Source organism: Capra hircus, chromosome 3 (genome assembly GCF_001704415.2).
Source record: "Capra hircus breed San Clemente chromosome 3, ASM170441v1, whole genome shotgun sequence".
In the NCBI taxonomy this organism is placed as follows: domain Eukaryota; kingdom Metazoa; phylum Chordata; class Mammalia; order Artiodactyla; family Bovidae; genus Capra; species Capra hircus.
Window position 1 is genome coordinate 101,403,076 of NC_030810.1, and position 20,006 is coordinate 101,423,081.

Sequence of the window (20,006 nt, forward strand, 5' to 3'; positions counted from 1 at the left end):
GTACTGAGTTTCAGCATCATCCTTCCAATGAGTTTTCAGGGTTGATTTCCTTTAGGATTGACTGGTCTGATCTCCTCAGCATCCAAGGGACGTTCAAGAGTCTTCTCTAGCACCGCAGCTCAAAAGCATCAGTTCTTCAACATTCTGCCTTGTTTATCGTCCAACTCTCACATTGGTACATGACTACAAGAAAGATCACAGCTTTGACTCTATGGACCTGTGTGGGCAAAGTGATGTCTTTGCTTTTTAATACACTGTCTAGGTTTGTCATAGCTTTCCTTCCAAGAAACAAGTGTCTTCTAAGTTCGTGGCTGCAGTCACCATCCACAGTGATTTTAGAGCCCAAGCACAGAAAATTTGTCACTGCTCCCACAATTCCCCCTTCTATTTGCCATGAAGTGATGGGGCTGGGCGCCATGATCTTAGTTTTTTTAATATTGAGTTTTAAGCTGGCTTTTTCACTCTCCTCTTTCACTCTCATCAAGAGGCTCTTGAGTTCCTCTTTGCTTTCAGCCACTAGAGCGGTGTCATCTGCATACCTGAGGTTGCTGATATTTCTCCCAGCAACCTTGATTCCAGCTTGTAACTCATCCAGCCTGGCATTTCCCCTGATGTGCTCTGCAGACAAGTTAAATAAACAGGGAGACAGTAAACAGCCTAGTTGTACTCCTTTCTCAATTTTGAGCCAGTCAGTTGATCCGTATAAGGTTCTAACTGTTGCTTGTTGACCTGCATACAGGTTTCTCAGGAGACAGGTAAGATGGTCTGGTATTCTCATCTCTTTTAGAGTGTTCCACGGTTTGTTATGATCCACACAGTCAAAGGCTTTAGTGAAGTGAAAGAAACAGAAGTAGATGGTTTTTTCTGGAATTCCCTTGCTTTGTCTATGATCCAGCAACTGTTTGCAATTCGATCTCTGCTTCCTCTGCCTTTTCTAAACCCAGCTTGTACATCTGGAATTTCTCAATTCAAGTTGAATGCTGAAGCCTAGCTTGAAGGATTTTGAGCATAACCTTACTAGCATGGGAAGTGAGCACAAGTGTCCAGTACTTTGAACGTTCTTTAGCACTGCCCATTGAATGGTAGCACATCATTGAAAGACCTGATACATGGGTGACTGATGCTCCTGAAAATACCCAGGCACGAGAAACAGTCTTTGGAGGAACAATGTCAGATAATTCCAATCACAGTAAAGATTATAAACCCACCGATTCAAGGAGCCAAATGAACAAAATGAATGAGCACAACAGCACGGAAAAAACACATCTGGTCGCATCGTAATTAAAGTGCTCAAAGCCATTGAAAAAGCATACAGTCCCCGAGGGACCAGAGGAAAAAGACCAGATACATATAGAAACAAAAGTACACATGTCAGATTTCATCAGAAGCATAGAGGTGAGGGACTTCCCAGGTGGTCCAGCGGTTAAGACTTGGCCTTCTTGGTGTGAGTTGGATCCCTGGTTGCAGAGCTAAGACCCAACAGGCCTCATGGCAAAAAATTATAATAAAAAAAATAGAAACAAGAAACAGAAGCCATATTGTAACAAATTTAATAAAGACTAAAAAGAGAGAGAGGAGGAGAGAGAAGCATGGAAGTTATAAGACAGTGGAGCAGCCTCTTCAAAGGACAGAAGCCAAAAAAGTCAAGGTGGAATTCTAGTCACTACCCACCTTTAAAGTCCTTCAATATGAAGGTGAATAATGACCATTACAGACATACAAATGCTGAAAGACTTCATCATCAGCAGACCCACTATACAAGGAATGCTAAAGGAATCCTCCAGGAAGAGCAGCACCACGTGGAAATCTGGATGTACGCACAGGGAGGAAGGAAAAGAGAAATGGTATCTGTATGGGGAAAATAAAAGATTTTTAATATAAATCTCTATAGAAATATGTCACTGATTAAAAAACAGAACAGTGGATTTGTTTCATGCTCAGTAAAGGAGAAGCGTGAAGAAATATGGTTACTGGTTTCACTGCTTCAGGAAATTCTGGACTCCCAGTGACCTAGCCAACCTCCTGTGCATCAAAGACGCCGGACAGGAGGGTAGCAGTTGAGGAGCCCTTTTGCCTTTCCCGGAAAGGTTGCGCAGCGTAGAAAGAACCACACAGCTTTTCAGTGTTTCGAGGAAGGCTTTCCTAAGGTGTGTTTAGAACAACCAACCTTTCCGTGAACAGCCAAAGGCACTAATAGATAGCGCCACAGAGACACGCTCGAGTAAGATACTTCTCATCCCCATCGATGGGTAATTATCCGCTTCCACCACCGGTGGAGCCACACACATTTCCGAGGGCGGAAACGCGCCAGAGACGCCCCGGGCCGGAGCCGAGGGGGGCCAGAGGGGAAGTTGGACACCGGGTGGGCTCCGTACTGGTTCTTTCGGTTCCTTGCTCCGCCTTCACCCGACCGTCTGCACCGCTGGTGTTGCCCTCCCTCGGCTCGGCCGCGGTCGGTGGGGCGGGAGCCGGAACCAGCTAATGGGGAAGGGGGATCCAAAGGGACGAGCGCGAAGAGCTGGAAAAGAAGCCGGCGAGGTAGGGACGAGGACAGCCAGACTTCCCAGAAGGAACGTGCCGCATCCGGGGAGATGAGAATTGGTGTCTTGTTTGATTTGGTTTCCTTTTGTCATAATAGATCAGAATTGAGAGAAAGAGCGGGGAAACCGATGATCGAGCATGAAAGAGAGAGAACGAATACCTGCAGTTTCCAAAAACAAAGCAGCGCAACGATCGGAATCATTTTACGTCAAAGGACAGACATTAAAGACCGTTCTCATCGCTTGGTGTGTGGCGCGCCGTGATCGTATAGTGGTTAGTACTCTGCGTTGTGGCCGCAGCAACCTCGGTTCGAATCCGAGTCACGGCATGACCTCCGTGTTACACGTGGCGTCTGACTTCTTTTTCTTCAACACGGTAATAGTCTACGCTGGGTTCTGCAACATGTGACCGCCCATTCTATCCAGGAAGAAAATTATTAAGGTGTACTCACAAGATAAGATGCACAGATCATTAGTGAACAGCTATTTGATGTGAAATAATCACCAAGATCAAGACGTACCAAAAACACTTTTTTAAGACGTACAAAATTTTTTTATCAGCCAGGTATGGAAGATACACTTTGATACATGGATGAAGCCCTTTGACACGTTTTCCAGGTAATGCCTATCCATCCCCTGCTACTTTGAACTCTTGAGTTTGTCCTGTGCTCAGTTCACCTGAATGAATATAGACATTTTACTATATAGGGATTATCAAGCAGAAATTCTGAAGTCAGTTTCACCCTAGCAGGGAAATCACAGAGGTCAGAACTCCGGGAAGACAACGGACAAGACGTTCCATTGGAGAAAGCACCTTCAAGATCACCGTATCTTTGCTGCCAGCTAACTATAAGCATGGACCCCTCGGGCCACCATCTTTCACTCAGGGTCCCCCTCTTCCCCTCTCCCACCTTTACCAAATCACTCCCTGCCAAGTAATTCTAGCAAAGATCTCCCAATCCTCCCGCCCCTCCCCACACAGGCAGAGCACACACTCTCACCCACCGGACTCACTGCCTTTCATCAGCTCTTCCGGAACCACATACACGCACAGCCACTGTTGCTGCCTCAGCTACCGCCGCCTCTGCAGGCTTCGTCCACACCCTTGGCCCCCATCCACCAGCCCCGCTCCCTTGCTCACCTCTTGCCCTACAGTGGACATAACATTTGTCCTAACAGGTCTTCTGAGCGAGCTTCCAAGGGAAATGGGTGCCCGCCCACTACCTGGTAGAGACAAACGGGGATTCCAAACAGCAGCAGCTGGAGAGTCAGGGCATTTCCCTGGATCACCATCCTATTGGTATTCTGATGCTGATTTTTACATGAACCATCTGCTTATGCTGCTGATAACAGTTTTCCCTTTATGGTAGTGAGATGAATTGGCTGTTCAGAGTACTCAGGGAAACGAATGTGAATGAATAGGTTGAAAGAGAATATTTTAAAACATGTTCTGCACTTGCTCAACTGAAAGTGGGTGGAGACGGTAAAAGCCTGGGAGGCTGGGCATAGCCACTATTGCTGGGCCAGTCATCGGATCTAAACCTGTCGACACTGGGAATACCCTGAGCCTGGGTCTCTGTCTCTCAGAGACACTTAGGAAAATCCATCTACACCTCAGCGAAGGACCACAGCACCTGGTTCCCTTTTCCTGTGAAGCCTAAGCCAGGGATCACAAAGGTAATATTTTAACAACCAAAGGCTATAAGAAAATACTCTTGACATATTTACTCATTCGGGAAATAAATGTCATACTTATAAGGAGATATCATTACACAGCCTCCAGCATGACTGCTTTTTAAAAAATTCGTACACTAAATGCCGACAAATGTGGAGCAATTGCACCTGTAGTAGTCAGTTCAAAATCATTCTAGAAGACTGTTGGCAGTTTCTAATAAAGTTAATCTTGTACCTACGTCATGACCCAGCTATTGTAGTACTTCTATGAATGCACACTATACAAACAATTGGTATGGAATATTCACCAAGAACACCAGTTAACACACAAAAAAAACCCTAATAAAATTACTCCAATAATACCAAAAGTAATGAAATAAGCATAACACTATGAATATGTTTGTTTAATGAACAAAATGTTGCATGAAAGCAAAGTCAGTTCCAAAAATGTAGCTTCCTTCATTTGAATTTCAAGAGCAGGCAGCAGTACACTATTGCGGTGGACCTCAGAATGGTAATAAAATAAGCGATCTAGTGTAGGAATTGCCTAGAAAGTGGCTCAAGTGACATTTCAAGGGTGGGGGAAATTTTCTACACCTTGATCTGGGTGCCGATTACATGTGCAAAAATTCAACAAACTGTGCCTATAGTTCAACGACTTACTGTTTCTGTAAAAATCAGTGGATGGTGGATGGAAAGGAGCTGGTCTAGACCATGATGACTAGTTTGCATTTTATTGTAAACCTCTTAAATATGTCTTCTCCTTTAGTGTAAGAAAAACCTCACTGATATTAGAAATATCTTTACCAGAAAACAACAACAACAATGACCGTGTTATTTTGTTAGTGTAAACTATAGACAAGGCTCTGTGAAGGGCAATCTTTAAACTTTGGGGGTGTGTCCTGCTCAACAGTGAGACAAGCAGTTGTTCTAGGTTTTGCTTTGGCTGGCAGGTTTGTGCGCTGTGGGATTTACTCCTCTTCTTGCTGCATTTTGCTCCCGGGCCGGTGGCAAATTCTGCTCTCCCACCCCTGCTAGGGGGATAGAATATTACTCAACCAAAAAAATAAATAAATAAATAAGAATGAAGGGATGCCAATTACAGCAACATGAATGGACCAAGAGATGGTCATCCTAGTGAAGTAAGCCAGGCAGAGAAAGACAAACATCATATGACATCGCTTATATGAGAAATCTAAAACACAAAACTAAAACTGATACAAATGAACATATGTACAAAACAGAAATAAACCCACCGACATAGAAAACAACATTATGGTTACTAAAGGGGAAAGGGGGAGGGATAAATTAGAAGTGTGGGATTAACATATACACACTACTACTGTGCAGAAAGCAGATAACCAACAAGCACCTAGGGTATAGCCAGGGACCTATACTCGACATTTTGTAATAATCTGAAAGGAAAAATAATCTGAACCAAAACTAGATGTATATGTGTGTATACCTGAATCACTTTGTCGTACACCTGAAACAAACACAACATTGAAAATCAACTATACGTCAAACTAAATAAAAGAAAAAAGGCAAATGGCAAGACAGGCTATAGACACTGCCTTGCCTTAGCCTGGATTCTGAACCAAGGTTGCTGCTGCCACAACACAGCACTTACACTCTACAGTTCCAACACACGACGTGGCATAAGGTAACTGTCCCACATAAATATACTCACACGGTTTTTGCTGTTTTATTTGTGGACACCAACAGAAGTTCGAGCTTTTCTCTCTTTCATGCTCTTCTCTGATTCTCCCTCCGAGTTTTGCCAAGAGAACGCGCCAGTCATAAACACTCTCTTCAAACAACACAAGAGACGATTCTATACATGGACATCACTAGATGGTCAATACCAAAATCACACTGGTTCTATTCTTTGCAGCCCGAAGATGGAGAAGCTCTATTGCCAAAGTCAGACTTAAATTGAAGAAAGTAGGGAAAGCCACTAGGCCATTCAGGTATGACCTAAATCAAATCCCTTATGACTGATTATACAGTGGAAGTGACAGATTCAAGGGATTAGATCTGATGGACAGAGTGCCTGGAGAACTATTGATGGAGGTTTGCAACATTGTACAGAAGGCCTTGATCAAAACCATCTCCAAGAAAAAGAAAAGAAAAATGCTCATAATGGTTGTCTGAAGAGGCCTTATAAATAGCTGAGAAAAGAAGAGAAGCAAAAGGCAGAGAAAAGGAAAGATATACCCAAACGAATGCAGAGTTCCAGAGAATAGCAAGGAGAGATAAGAAAGCCTTCCCAAGTGAACAGTGCAAAGAAATAGAGCAAAACAATTAAAACGGGAAAGACTAGAGATCTCTTCAAGAAAATCAGAGATAGCAAGGGAACATTTCATGCAAAGATGGGCACAATAAAGGACAGAAACAGAAGCAAGAGATATTAAGAAGAAGTGGCAAGAATACACAGAAGAACTATCCAAAAAAGATCTTCATGACACAGATCACCAGGATGGGGTGATCACTCAGCTAGAGCCAGAATCTTAGAGTGCGAAGTCAACATAAGGACTTGCGAAGCATCACTGCAAACAAAGCTAGTGGAGGTGGTAGAATTCCAGCTGAGCTATTTCAAGTCCTAAAAGATGATGCTGTTTAATTGCTGCCCTCGTTTGCCAGCAAATTTGGAAAACTCAGCAGTGGCCACAGGACTGGAAAAGGTCAGTTTTCATTCCAATCCCAAAGAAAGGCAGTGCCAAAGAACGTTCAAACCACTGCACAGTTGCACTAATTTCTCATGCTAGCAGTGTAATGCTCAAAATTCTCCAAGCTAGGCTTCAACAGTATGTGAACCGAGAACGTCCAGATGTTCAAGCTGGATTTGGAAAAGGCAGAGGAACCAGACTGCAAATTGCCAACATCTTTTGGATCATAGAAAAACCAAGACAATTCCAGAAAAACATCTATTTCTGCTTCATTGACTAACACTAAAGGCTCTGACTGTGTGGATCACAACAAACTGGAAAATTCTTCAAGAGATGGGAATACCAGACCTCCTTAACTGTCTCCAGAGAAACCTGGATGGAGCTCAAGAAGCAACAGTTAGAACCAGACATGGATCAATGGACTGGTTCGAAATCGGAAAGGAGTACGTCAAGGCTGTATATTGTCACCCTGCTTATTTAACTTGTATGCAGAATACATCATGCGAAATGCCAGGCTGGATGAAGCACAAGCTGGAATCAAGACTGCAGGGAGAAATATCAAGAACCTCAGACATGCAGATGACACCACCCTTTGGCAAAAAGCAAAGAGGAACTAAAGAGCCTCTTGATGAAGGTGAAAGAGGAGAATGAAAAAGCTGGCTTAACACTCAGCATTCAAAAAACTAAGAGCATGACATCCGGTCCCATCACTTCATGGCAAATAGATGGGGAAGCAATGGAAACAGTGACAGACTTTATTTCCAGGGCTCCAAAATCACTGCAGATGGTGACTGCAGCCATGAAATTAAAAGACACTTGCTCCCTGGAAGAAAAGCTATGACCAACCTCGACAGCATATTAAAAAGCAGAGACATTACTTTGCCAACAAAGGTCCATATAGTCAACGCTACGGTTTTTCCAGTAGTCAGGTGTGGATGTGAGAGCTGAACCACAAAGAAGGTTGAGCATGGAAGAATGGATGCGTTTGAATTGTGGTGTTGGAGAAGACTCTTGAGAGTCCCTTGGACTTCAAGGAGATCAAACCAGTCAATCCTAAAGGAAATCAGTCCTGAATATTCACTGGAAGGACTGATGCTGAAGCTGAAGCTCCAGTACTTTGGCCACCTGATGAGAAGAGCTGACTCATTGGAAAAGACCTTTGCTGGTGAGAAAGATTGAAGGCAGGAGGAGAAGAAGGTGACAGAGGATGAGATGGTTGGATGGCATCACCGACTCAATGGGCATGAGTTTGAGCTAGCTCCGGCAGTTGGTGATGGACAGGGAAGCCTTCCGTGCTGCAGTCCATGGGGTCGCAAAACGTCCGAGAGGACTGAGAGACTGAACAGCACAACACATTTTTCTGCTACTTAATACAATTATCTTTTATCCCTCACGATCTGTCTGAGCCTCTTCACAGGCTTCCCAGGGGAGGTCTCAGTGTCTCATCCATGCTTTTGCCTGCTCTCGCTACTTTTCACGTTTCCTCGTTGGACGTGATCTCTCCAGCTGCAAGCCACACGCACCTCATCTACTAAACCGATGTCCAGAAGCGCAAATGGTCGGATGAAGGCGGAGCAAACCAGGAGCCATCAGCTTCCTTCGGGCGCCCCTTGGATCAAGCTGGGGACGTCTCCTGGCCGCTGGCATCTGCGGCGGGGACACTTCGGGGGCCTTCTGCCCTCGGAATCGCACGGCTTCCCCGCGGGAGTGAACACCCTGAGTGGACTCCATCTCTCAGGTTGTCCGAGGCTCGGAGGGGAAAACGCTACTCTGAGAGACACAGGTGGCTCCGGCTAGCTCCGTAAGCATGCTTGCTTTCTGTCGGAGTGAGAAGTAAGCTCTCCTCGTGTCTCTGTGGCGCAATCCGTTACGGAGTTCGGCCGTTAACCGAAAAGTTCCTGGCTGGAGCCCACTCAGGGAGGGGTCTCACTCTTAGAATGTAAATGATGTACGATTGTTTCTAATCTGTGCATCCTCTCCTGAGCTCCAGTACACACACAGGAGGACCTACGTCCGGGATCTCGGGGGAAAGCAGGTCACCATCTACCCTGTAAACTCATTTTACTAATGAAGTTTCTTCCACTGTTTGTAGTAGTCTCTATTTAACCGTTTCCATATACTTTTCCAATTAATTTGGCTCTATTCTTTTCCTCCGTTTTCCATCCACTGGATCATAGAAGAAGCCAGAGAATTCCAGAAAGCCATCTGTTTCTGATTCATGCACTACTCTAAAGCCTTTGACTGTGTGGATCACAACAAACTGTGGAAAATTCTTCAAGAGATGGGAAAAACAGACCACCTTCCCTGCTTCCTGAAAAACCTGTATGCAGGTCAAGGAGAGATGAAACCAGTCAGTCCTAAAGGAAATCAACCCTGAATATTCCTTGGGAGGACTGATGGTGAAGCTGAAGCGCCAAGTCTCACTCCCTGCGGCAGGCCTCCATTTTTGTTTAAAATATGAATCTAAAAGTTTGCAGTAAAGTGACATTGTTTCTGCCCGGTTTCGAACCGGGGACCTTTCGCGTGTTAGGCGAACGTGATAACCACTACACTACGGAAACCACACAGCAGCCAGTGCCTAGTGATATGCTCAAGAAATGCATGTTTGGACACCGCTGGCCTTCCAAATTTCAAAGGAAGCCCAAGTGATCCCTCAAGTAAGGATCTGGGGTTCCTGAAAGGCCCTGACTGAGAGTTCCTCACCTCTCCCAGAGCGAGGTCCCTGTGGGCCCCCAGGCAGTTAGACCTCAGGATCCCCCAGAATCTGCTCTCCACTCCCCCCACTCTTCCCCCAAGCCAAAATTTCAGGCTCCTCTGTGAACTGCAACTGGTCAGGTACTCCTTCCATTATCGAGGTCCAGATGCTTTCAGGACCTTGATAGTTGAAAAGCAAGCATCAGAGTGATGCAAACCGTTGGCATTTGTCTTCCAAAAAAAGGAGTTGGAATGGAGACCCCCAGGTGAGACCTGGGATCCCAAATATCTCTAAGGACCACAGAGGTGGGAAATGGGACAGCATCAATGGATTATGCTTTCTGGGAAGGCCCTAGGGTTCCAAAAGAAACTCTGGGTCTTTCCCCTTCCACCCCTGTGGCAAGGGTGTTTTCCCACCTTACCTGATGCTCTGTTGGCTCAGACCAAACACACTTCTCTTTGACACCAGTCTTTCACATCACACTTCCAACTTGTCAGAAAATCCTATTTTTCTTTGGTTAGTTATGCATTTTGATGCACATAATCTTTTTCTTGGTCTGATTTCCTCCCTCAACTTTCCTCATAGAGGTCGGGAGATGGATTCAACTCGAGAGCTTCCCTCCTTTGAAACTTTAGGGTTTGAGTCTTTTAACGTTGAGTACGTGGGGCTGGGCCGAGGTTCGGAACTCTCTTGGCCAAGTCGGTGGAAACTGGCCTCTCCTCGCCTGTCCTCCAGGGTCGGGGGCAGGGCCGGGCCACCTCAGCATGGCCCCTGCCGCGGGGTCTAGAGCCCTCACGCAGGCGTGGCACCGCGGGAGACGCTTCAGCCGATAGCGTGGATTCAGCACGCCGCGAGCCGGCGAGGCGCAGGTGAGCGGCGCACCTGCGTGCACGCAGCGACTTTTGGTTCTCAGAGAGCCGGTGCCGTCCGGGCCCCCTGGTTCTGATCCCGCGGGCAGTAACCTCCGGGCCAGAAGAGACCAGTAGGGGAAGGGCAGCATCCCCTTCAAGCCCTATCCAGTCAGCACCCAACAATGGTCTTGAAAGAGACACAGTGAGAAGTGGTAATAGATTAGGGGAAAAGAAGAAATCCTTGGTGATTTCCTCATCGAAACACCTCATGAGGATGAAGTGGGAGCCTGCAGGGACCCAGTTCTCCTGGTGCTGGTGAAGGCCAGTCTAGTTCCCACCAGCTGCTGGAGCCAAAGCAGACAACCTTGGGCAGGTGACCAGTGAGTAAGCAGTCCTTCCTCCTCCCCAGCTGTATTGCACTTGAACTTGCGGCACTGGAGCGTGTCCCCCTTGGCTTTTGATGGATTCCGAAGAAGTAACACAGGTTTCTTTCTTTTTTTCAAAAATTGTTTTCTCCAACTTTTTTGAGACATAATTGACATAACACTGTGTGAGTTGAGCACGTTGATTGGATAGTTATATTTGGCAAAATGATTCCCACCAGAGCGTTTACTAGCACCTCCATCCCATCACATAATTCTCATTTCTTTTTTGTGATGAGAACATTTATGATCTAGTCTCTTGCAGTTTTCAAGTATACATGCAATGAAGTGCTTCGATGAAGTTTACACCCAGGTAACTGACATCTTAAGATGTGATAAGAAGTCCCTGGCAGTCTAGTGGTTAGAACTTGGTGCTTTCACAGCTGTGGGCCAGGGTTTGTAGAACTAAGATCCCACAGTCTGTGTTCAGTCATGCATGCTCAGTCATATCCAACTCTGTGGGACACCATGGACTGTAGCCCACCAGGCTCCTCTCTTTATGGGATTTTCCAGGCAAGAATACTGCAGTGGATTCCCATTTCCTGCTCCAACAACAGATAGGTGTCTTCTTAATGCACTCATTAAGGTCGGTAGTGGCTGGTGGCTAGATGGCACAGCATGCTTTGTTTGCTGATATGGCAGGCAACATTCATCATGCACATTCCTCCCCTCTCCCTTCTGATCTCATCTGTTTGGCTGCACCCATTGGGTTCCATGGGCAAGAAAGACCTGGAAATGCTGGTTTGCAGGGTCAGCCTCAAGCACACAGATCGAGGGCGAAAGGTAGACAGGAAACCAGGAACCAGGAACAGCAGAGACCATTTAGCCCAAACGTAATGAGCCCCCTCAGGGGGCCTCCTATTAATCCTGGTGCCACCACTTAACTTCCTTTTGACCTTGGGTCAACTCCAATTTGCTAGGCCAATTTTGCAAGTGTCATATGAAAGAAATAATAAGTACTTCATGAAGCTATTGTGTAGATTAAATGAGATAATCAAATAACACAGCTGGCACAGAAGGTGGCCAATATTAAGTATCTTCCAGGAGGAAACAATCAAAGATAAGCTGGCGCTTCAGTCTTTTGTAACATTTGAATACATTTTTAAACATTTCAATAAATTTTGTCATGATGAATGAAACATCCATTCACAAAATAAATGTATATTAAACAATAGAAAATTTAAAATGGGATTTATAAAACATATGCCCACAAAAGGGACTTGCTCATAGTAGCTTTGTTCATAATAGTCCCCAAATTGAAAACCATTCACATGTCCAGCGCAAAGTGAATAGATATGATTGTGACATGGTCACTCCAAGAAATACTACTCTTCAATAAAATGAAACAAATTTCTGATGCATGGCAACAATAAGGATTAAAACTTCACCCTGAGGGATGAAAAGAGTACATACTCTGCGGGGCCACCTATGGGAATTACTAGATGAGGCAAACTAATCCCTAGTGATGAGAACTAGATCACTGAGCCCCTGGGACAGGGAGTGGCAGGGGGTTGATGGCAAAGGGGCTCAAGGGGATATTTTGGAGTGCTGGGGATGTTCTTGAACTGGGTAGTGGTTCCATAGGTACATCCACTTGTCAAAAGTCATCAAACTTGAAATGGATAGATTGTATTATTTTAAAATTAATTCTTAAGAAATTTGATGTTTTAAAAAATAACGAGAAGAATCGTTCCAAATCTTAATACCTTAATTCAATGACATTCATTATTATTATTAGCACTAGAGGGTTCTTTAGAAATGTATGTCTCTTAAGGTAAGCAATTTGATTGAAAGTTCAATAGTATCTTCATTTTTCCATTTTTTCATTAAATTTATACACTAGTAAATTGAAATACTTTAAAGTCAGAATAGATTCTATAAGAGCTCAATCATATAAGAGCATATATATATATACTTTTCTTGGTTGCTGCTGCTGTTGCTGAGTCACTTCAGTCATGTCCAACTCTGTGCAACCCCATGGACTTCAGCCTACCAGGCTCCTCCGTCCATGGGATTTTCCAGGCAAGAGGACTGGAGTGGGGTGCCATTGGCTTCTCCGTCTCTCAGTTGATATACCTAAATGACTCCATTATCATTTACTTACATTAACAGAAGTTACTTTTGAATTTAAGATGTTTCAAAATTTTACATATTTGTATTTTCTGCACCATTTCAATTTTGTAAAATAACACATAGAGTTTAGGGGCTTCCCAAGTGATACTAATGGTAAAGAACCCACCTGCCAATGCAAGAGACACAAGAGATATGGGGTCTATCCCTGGTTCAGGAAGATTCCCTGGAGGAGGGTATGGCCATCCACTCCATATTCTTACCTGGAATCCTCTCATGGTCAGAGGAGCCTGGCAGGCTACAGTCATTGGGTCCCAAAGAGTCAGACAGGACTGAAACGATTTAGCATGAACCCATGCGCTTTTGCTACTTAGAATAATGTAAAAATAGATTTGAAGGAAAATGTGCAAAGATGTTAACAGCAGTCCATTCTAGGAGGTGGAACTACGGATGACTGCTTATTTATTTCTTTAGATATATTTAAGGTTTTTAAATTAAAAAAAAAAATGAATGACCTGGAAGTGAAAGAACAGAAGAGCTGTGAAAGAGGTATTGGAAAGGTGAGAGGAAAGGATTAAGGGGAGGGAAAATCTAGTTCTTGCAGAAGGTGTGTATAAGTTGGGGATTCAAGGGGAGCAGCTCTTGGAATAAGAAAGGTGTTTGCCAGGCAAGTGGGTCATGAGGACACTGCAGTTTTATTTGTGTTACATGACTCCTCCTTGGTGTTTTGTCAAAGAAACATGCAGGCTTAAATCTCTTGCCAAACATTTTTACCATTTCTGTTCCCCTTTGGCTAGCACCATAACCTGTGGAGCCAGGCAGGCTCCAGTTCAAATTGCTGCTTTCAGATCCCACTCACTGACTGAGTGACTAGACAAGTTATTTAACCTTCCATGTCTCAGATTTCTCATATGTGAAATGAGGATGATGATATGCTAGAAGCATGTTGAAAGGATAAAGTGAGTACATCCATGTAAAACTTGTAGACGGTGCCTCAGCACATGGCACTTTGCATGTCACCATTGAGTGTAAGCTCTTACATTTTGGCACTGCACTGCATGAAGTCTGGGTGTGGTTTTCTTTTAAGTTACTGATATCTTTCAGTGGCAGTGGAACTTTCAAGAGAGAGTGAAGGAATCCTGTCTGACCAACAGTAACCTCCTGGGCTAGTGGGATCTGCCAGTTTACTAGTTCCTCTGATCAGCTCATCAAAAGGGGAACAGTAGTCCAATTCCTTGCTTTAAAAATCCCCCAATTAAAAAAAAATAAGGTTTTACAGTGGAAAACATTCCTATACATGATATAAGACCCAGAATTTTACAACAAGCAAAGGAAACTGCCAGAACAAATGCAAGGCCAGCAGCTTTGCGGTTTGGGGTGAACGGGATTCCCGGACACCTCAGGAAAGCGTGGGAGCTGCGCCAGAGTCAGGCGCTGTGATCTCCCCAACCCAGCGACGGCCCCCGCCGCGATAGCAGCCCGCTCCTCTCTCGTGAAGTCCCTTTCTCCCTCTGGCTCATTCTCTGTTCTCTCCTCCCCTTGGCCTTCCTCGGATCTATTCGCCCTCTTCACATCTTTCATTTCCCGTCCTCAAAAGACAGCTAAAGCCTTACATTGTGTGGATCACAACAAACTGATCTCTTTCCAGCTGCAGCCACACGCACCCCATTTACTAAACCGATGTCCAGAAGCGCAAACGGTCGGACGAAGGCGGATCAAACCGGGAGCCATCAGCTTCTTTCTGGGGCCCCTCGGCTCAAGCTCGCGGCTTCTCTTGGGCGCTGACATCTGCGGCGGCGAGGATGCTCTGGAGACCTTCTGCCCTCGGAACCTCCCGGCTTCCCGACGGGAACGAACAGGCTGAGTGGACTCCATCTCTCAGGTTGTCCGAGGCTCGGAAGTGGAAATGCCATTCTGCGAAACACAGGCGGCTCCGCCCAGTTCCCTAAGTATGCTTGCTTTCTGTGCGAGTGAGGGTTTAACCTCTCCTCCCAACTGACTTTGGGAAGCAATGGGTTAGCTCATTCGTCTGTTAACCGAAAAGTTCGTGGCTTGAGCCCACCAAGGACGTGTCTCACTCTTTTAGAATGTAAATGATGTATGATTGTTTCTGGTCTATGCATTCTCTCCCATGCTCCACTACTACCCTACTCCTCTGTGTCTTGTGTACACACACACACACACACACACACACACACACACACACAAGGACTTACGTCCAGGTAGTCTCTGATCCTCAGAGAGGATCTCTGGAGGAAAGCAGGTTGACTGGGAATCCTAGAATGCATGAAAGAGTAGGCTCATCGTCATCACCCTGTAAACGCCTTTTACCAAGGACATTTCCTCCATTGTTTGTAGCACTCTCTAGTTAACCTTTTCCGTATATTTCTCCAATTAATTTGGTTCTATCCATTTCCTCCTTTTTTTCCCTGCATTTTCCCTCCATTGCATCATAGAAAAAGCAAGAGAATTCCAGAAAGACATCTATTTCTGCTTCATTGACTCCACTAAAGCCTTTGACTGTGTGGATCACAACAAAATATGGAAAATTCTTCAAGAGGTGGGAATAGCAGACCATCTTACCTGCCTCCAGAAAAACCTGTATGCAGGTCAAGGAGAGATGAAACCAGTCAGTCCTAAAGGAAATCAACCCTGAATATTCTTTGGGAGGACTGATGCTGAAGCTGAAGCTGCAAGCCTCATTCCACGAGGCAGACCTCTATTTTGTATTTAAAATGTGAATCTAAAACCTTGGAGGAAAGTGAAGTTGTTTCCGCCCGGTTTCGAACCGGGGACCTTTCGCGTGTTAGGCGAACGTGATAACCACTACACTACGGAAACCACATGACCACTTGTGTCTAGTGACATATTCAAGAACTGCATGTTTGAACACACCTGACCTTCAAATTTTCAAAGGAAGAGGACTCTGAAAACAATCCGTCAGGCAAGGATCTGCAGTTCCTGAAAGGGCCTGATTTAGGGTTCCTCGCCTCTCCCGGGGCGGGCGAGGTCCCTGTGTGCCAGCTTTTGCGGCCCAAGAGCAGAGGTCGCCTCCCCTGACTCCCCAGTTCTCAGAAGCCTCCGGAGCGGGGGCAGTAAGGTGCGTCTGAGCCCCAGGTTGGCCCCACGTCCGTCAAGGTGGACACAGCCCTTCCAGAGGCAGATCCAGTGCCTTGGAGTCCCTTTCATGGCGCCAGCGGGGACCTGGCTCGATGCTTCCAATCCCACTCGGGAAACAGAGGACCCGCCCTCCCCTCTGCCCCGCCTGACCCGTGCGCTCCTCTCTCGCAGGCCTTTCAGAGCAGCGCTTCTCCGGCGCCGCCTAGCACCGGGGGTTCCTCAGATTCCTGCGTCTGTGGCTGATGCTAGTCCTCTAGTTTCAGTCCAGACTTGCATCACGCTTTCACGTTTAGCAGGAACCGCAGCAAAGACTGAGGCTTGGGTCATTTGTTGAATTCCTTTGCCTACCAGGCCCAGCATAAAGCCGCAGAGGAGCCAGGCGCGGTCCACGCAGATCTAACCGTTTTCATTCCAAACTTGAGATTCTTCTTGAAGGACCGCTGAGTTTTACATTTTACAATGTCTGAAACGCCTCTTGTTTTCCTTTTATAATTTTGCTGTTCAACAGGTCGTGGAGCGCGAGTTTAAGAGAGGTAAAGGCGTTTTGTTTTGTTTTGTTTTGTTTTTCAGAAAGCCGGTGTCTTGAAGGGTCTTCGTATGTACCTCACAGCAGGCAGAGTTTCTTTTCGCTGAAAGGGTTTAATGCAAGGTTGTCTGTGTGTCTGTCTGTCTCTGGTTTCCTTTAGCAGTAGAGCTTCTCAATCTGGGGAATGCACGTGCCCTTTCCTCCAGCAGTGGCTTTCCTCCTTTTCTCAGTGCAGCGTTGCCTTCGCGTCTGAGGTTCACGGGCTCAGACCCCGAGGCAGGCGCGGGCCGCATGCGCACCGGCCCCCAGGCCGCAGGGCTCCTCCTGGTTCCGCGTGGACTCCGAGTGCGGTCGAGAGTGTGAGCGCGACAGCACCTCAAGCGCGCTAGAGGCCTGAGTTCCCAAAGAGGCAGACTTGAAAAGGGCTTTAGATCAGGGCGTTTCTCGAGATTTCGCCTTGCTTTCCTCCCCTGCAGGTCCTAGTTGTCACCTCCCACGTCCAGACAGAGGAGCGGATTCATCGTTTTCTGTCGCGTCCGGCATGCTGACGTCCCACGTGGACGGGACGAGGGTGAGGTGGTCCTCTCCCCGTTAGGGTGGACGCACAGCGGACGCCCGAGGGACCACAGACACACGGCTCCGTGCAGCAGAAATGGTAGGCACAGGGATTTGGGGCCGGCGAGTGGAGCGCGCCGAGGGGACGGATCCATCCCCTGCCCCCGAAGGTGTGACAAAGCGCAACGACGCCCGCCCAACCCCTGGATCAGAGGTTCAGCCTCATCCAAGAACTGGACAAGGTAGGCTCCGCAGGTCGTGAGGGAAGACCTGGAATCCAGGTGTGGTGAGAGGTCAAGCTCTCTTTCTGAACCTGCTAACTTGCGAAGCAGGGGCCACTTGGTACTCAGCTGGTGATGGGCGGGTCCATCTACTCCCTGATCGTGACCTGATTCGGGGGCCTCCCCTGATAGCGGCTAGAGGACCGGCTGCTTTTCCTCCTGGATCAGCTCAATCCGCAGACCTGACACTCTTCATCCTTGTGTCTTTGGCTGGAAAACCGCGGTATAGAGTTGAATTCGTTCCCTTTTTGTTCTCTGACTCAAATCAGATTGTCCCGCGGGTGTGCTGGATCGTGAGGGAAATCGAAGTGTCTTCACAAGGGACGAACTTCTTGGTTTTCAGAGAATAATAGGTGTCACAGGTAGAGACGATGTAGGGCCCAGATGAAAAGGTGAGGGGATATCAGGCGGTCAAAGTATCCTGCAGTCAGCTTGTCCTGTGCCCTCCTTGGATTCGCTGACTGTGGCTTGTTCTACAAGGTGACTCAGAGCAGAGAAAGATGGGCTGGTTGTAGGCCCTATGGAGCTTTCTGGTTGTAAGGAACTGTTCCCCAGTTTCTTCATTTCAGTAGCGATCCAGGACAGCAACACATCAGGCTTCCCTGTCTCTCACCAAACCCTGGAGTTTGTTCAAATGCATGTGTATTGAGTCGGTGATGCCATCCAACCATCTCATCCTCAGCCACCCACTCCTCCTCTTGCCTTCAATCTTTCCCAGCATCAGAGACTTTTACACTGAGTCAGCTCTTCCCACCAGGTGGCCAAAATATTGGAGCTTCAACTTCAGCATTAGTTCTTCTGATGAGTATTCAGGATTGATTTCCTTTAGGATGGACTGGTTGGATCTCCTTGCAGTCCAAGGGGCTCTCAAGAGGCTTCTCCAACACCAGTTTAAACGCATCAATTCTTTGGTACTCAGTTTCCTTTATAGTCCAACTCTCACATCCATACACGACTACTGGAAGAACCATAGCTTTGATTAGACTGACCTGTGTTGGCAAAGGAATATCTCTGCTTTTTAATATGCTGTCAGGGTTGGTCATAGCTTTTCTTCCAAGGAGCAAGCGTCTTTTAATTTCATGGAGTGGTCCCCATGTACAGTGATTTTGGAGCCCAAGAAAATAAAGTCTCTCACTGTTTCCATTGTTTCCCCATCTATTTGCCATGAAGTGATGGGATCGGATGCCATGATCTTACTTTTTTGGATGTTGAATATTAAGCCAGCTTTTTCACTCTCCTCTTTCACTTTCATCAAGAGGCTCTTTACTTCCTCTTCGCTTTCTGCCATAAACCTGGTGTCGTCTGCATATATAAGGGTATTGATATTTCTTGCAGAAATGTAGATTCCAGCTTGTGCTTCATCCCGGCAGGCATTTCACATGATGTACTTTGCATAGAAGTTAAATAAGCAGGGTGACAGCACACAGTCTTGACATACTCCTTTCCCAGTTTGGAACCAGTCCGTTCTTTCATGTCTGATTCTAACTGCTGCTTCTTGACCTGCATACAGATTTCTCAGGAGGCAGGTAAGGTGGTCTGGTATTCCCATCTCTTGAAGAATTTTCCACAGTTTGTTGTGATCCACACAGTCAAAGTCTTTGGCGTACTCAAGAAAGCAGAAGTAGATATTTTTCTGGAACCCTCTTGCTTTTACTATGAATCAACGGATGTTGGCAATTTGATCTCTGGTTCCTCTGCCTTTTCTGAATCCAGCTTGCACATATGGACGTTCTCAGTTTACATACTGTGAAAACCTCACAGTGAGAATTTTGACCATTACTTTGCCAACATGTGAGATAAGCACAATTGTGTGGTAGTTGGAACATTCTTTGGCACTGCCTTTGTTTGGGAGTGGAATGAAAACCGACCTTTTCCAGTCCTGTGGCCGCTGCTGAGTTTTCCAAATTTACGGGGATACTGAGTGCAGCATTTTAACAGCCAAGCCTCCCTGTCCCTCACAAGAGTTTTTTGAATGTTCTTCCCAATGGCCCATGAGTTATAAGTAGTCCAGTCTGTGTGGGGAGATCACTTACATGCGATTGCTTGTCCTGTGTGGTGAGCACCAGGCGTTGTTCCAGGATCCTTTAAAAATGTTCTTTCCTTGGCCTCAGGCACTTTCTTCATAAGGATACCCGGATCATTACTCTGCTGAGTACTTGAGGGAGACCTTTCATATCCCAGCATTCTCTGTCTCCCACTGTCTCATCACTGGTTTCTTTTTTTTATTATTAACTTTTATTTGAGTATAACTGCCTTACAATGTGTTAATTACGATGTTGTGTTAATAGCACAGTGAATCGGCTATACATATACATATATCCCTCTTTTAGGATTTCTTCTCATTTAGGTAACCACAGAGCATCCAGTAATTCCCTATGCCAACACTCAGTTCAGTCGCTCAGTCATGTTTGACTCTTTGTGACCCCATGAACCCCATGAACCGTAACACACCAGGCCTCCCTGTCCATCACCAACTCCCGGAGTCCACCCAAACCTATGTCCACTGAGTCGGTGATGCCATCCAACCATCTCATCCTCTGTCATCCCTTCTTCTCCTGCCCTCAATCTTTCCCAGCATCAGGGTCTTTTCAAATGAGTCAGCC

The 20,006-nt window shown here is 46.1% G+C and overlaps 3 non-coding genes across 3 annotated transcripts; 1 reads left to right on the forward strand and 2 right to left on the reverse strand.

The window, feature by feature from the left end:
• TRNAH-GUG lies at positions 2,798-2,869 on the forward strand. Its single transcript has one exon. It is a non-coding gene; the product is annotated as a tRNA-His (tRNA).
• Positions 9,372-9,444, reverse strand: TRNAV-AAC. The gene has a single exon. It is a non-coding gene; the product is annotated as a tRNA-Val (tRNA).
• On the reverse strand, positions 15,690-15,762 carry TRNAV-AAC. The gene has a single exon. It is a non-coding gene; the product is annotated as a tRNA-Val (tRNA).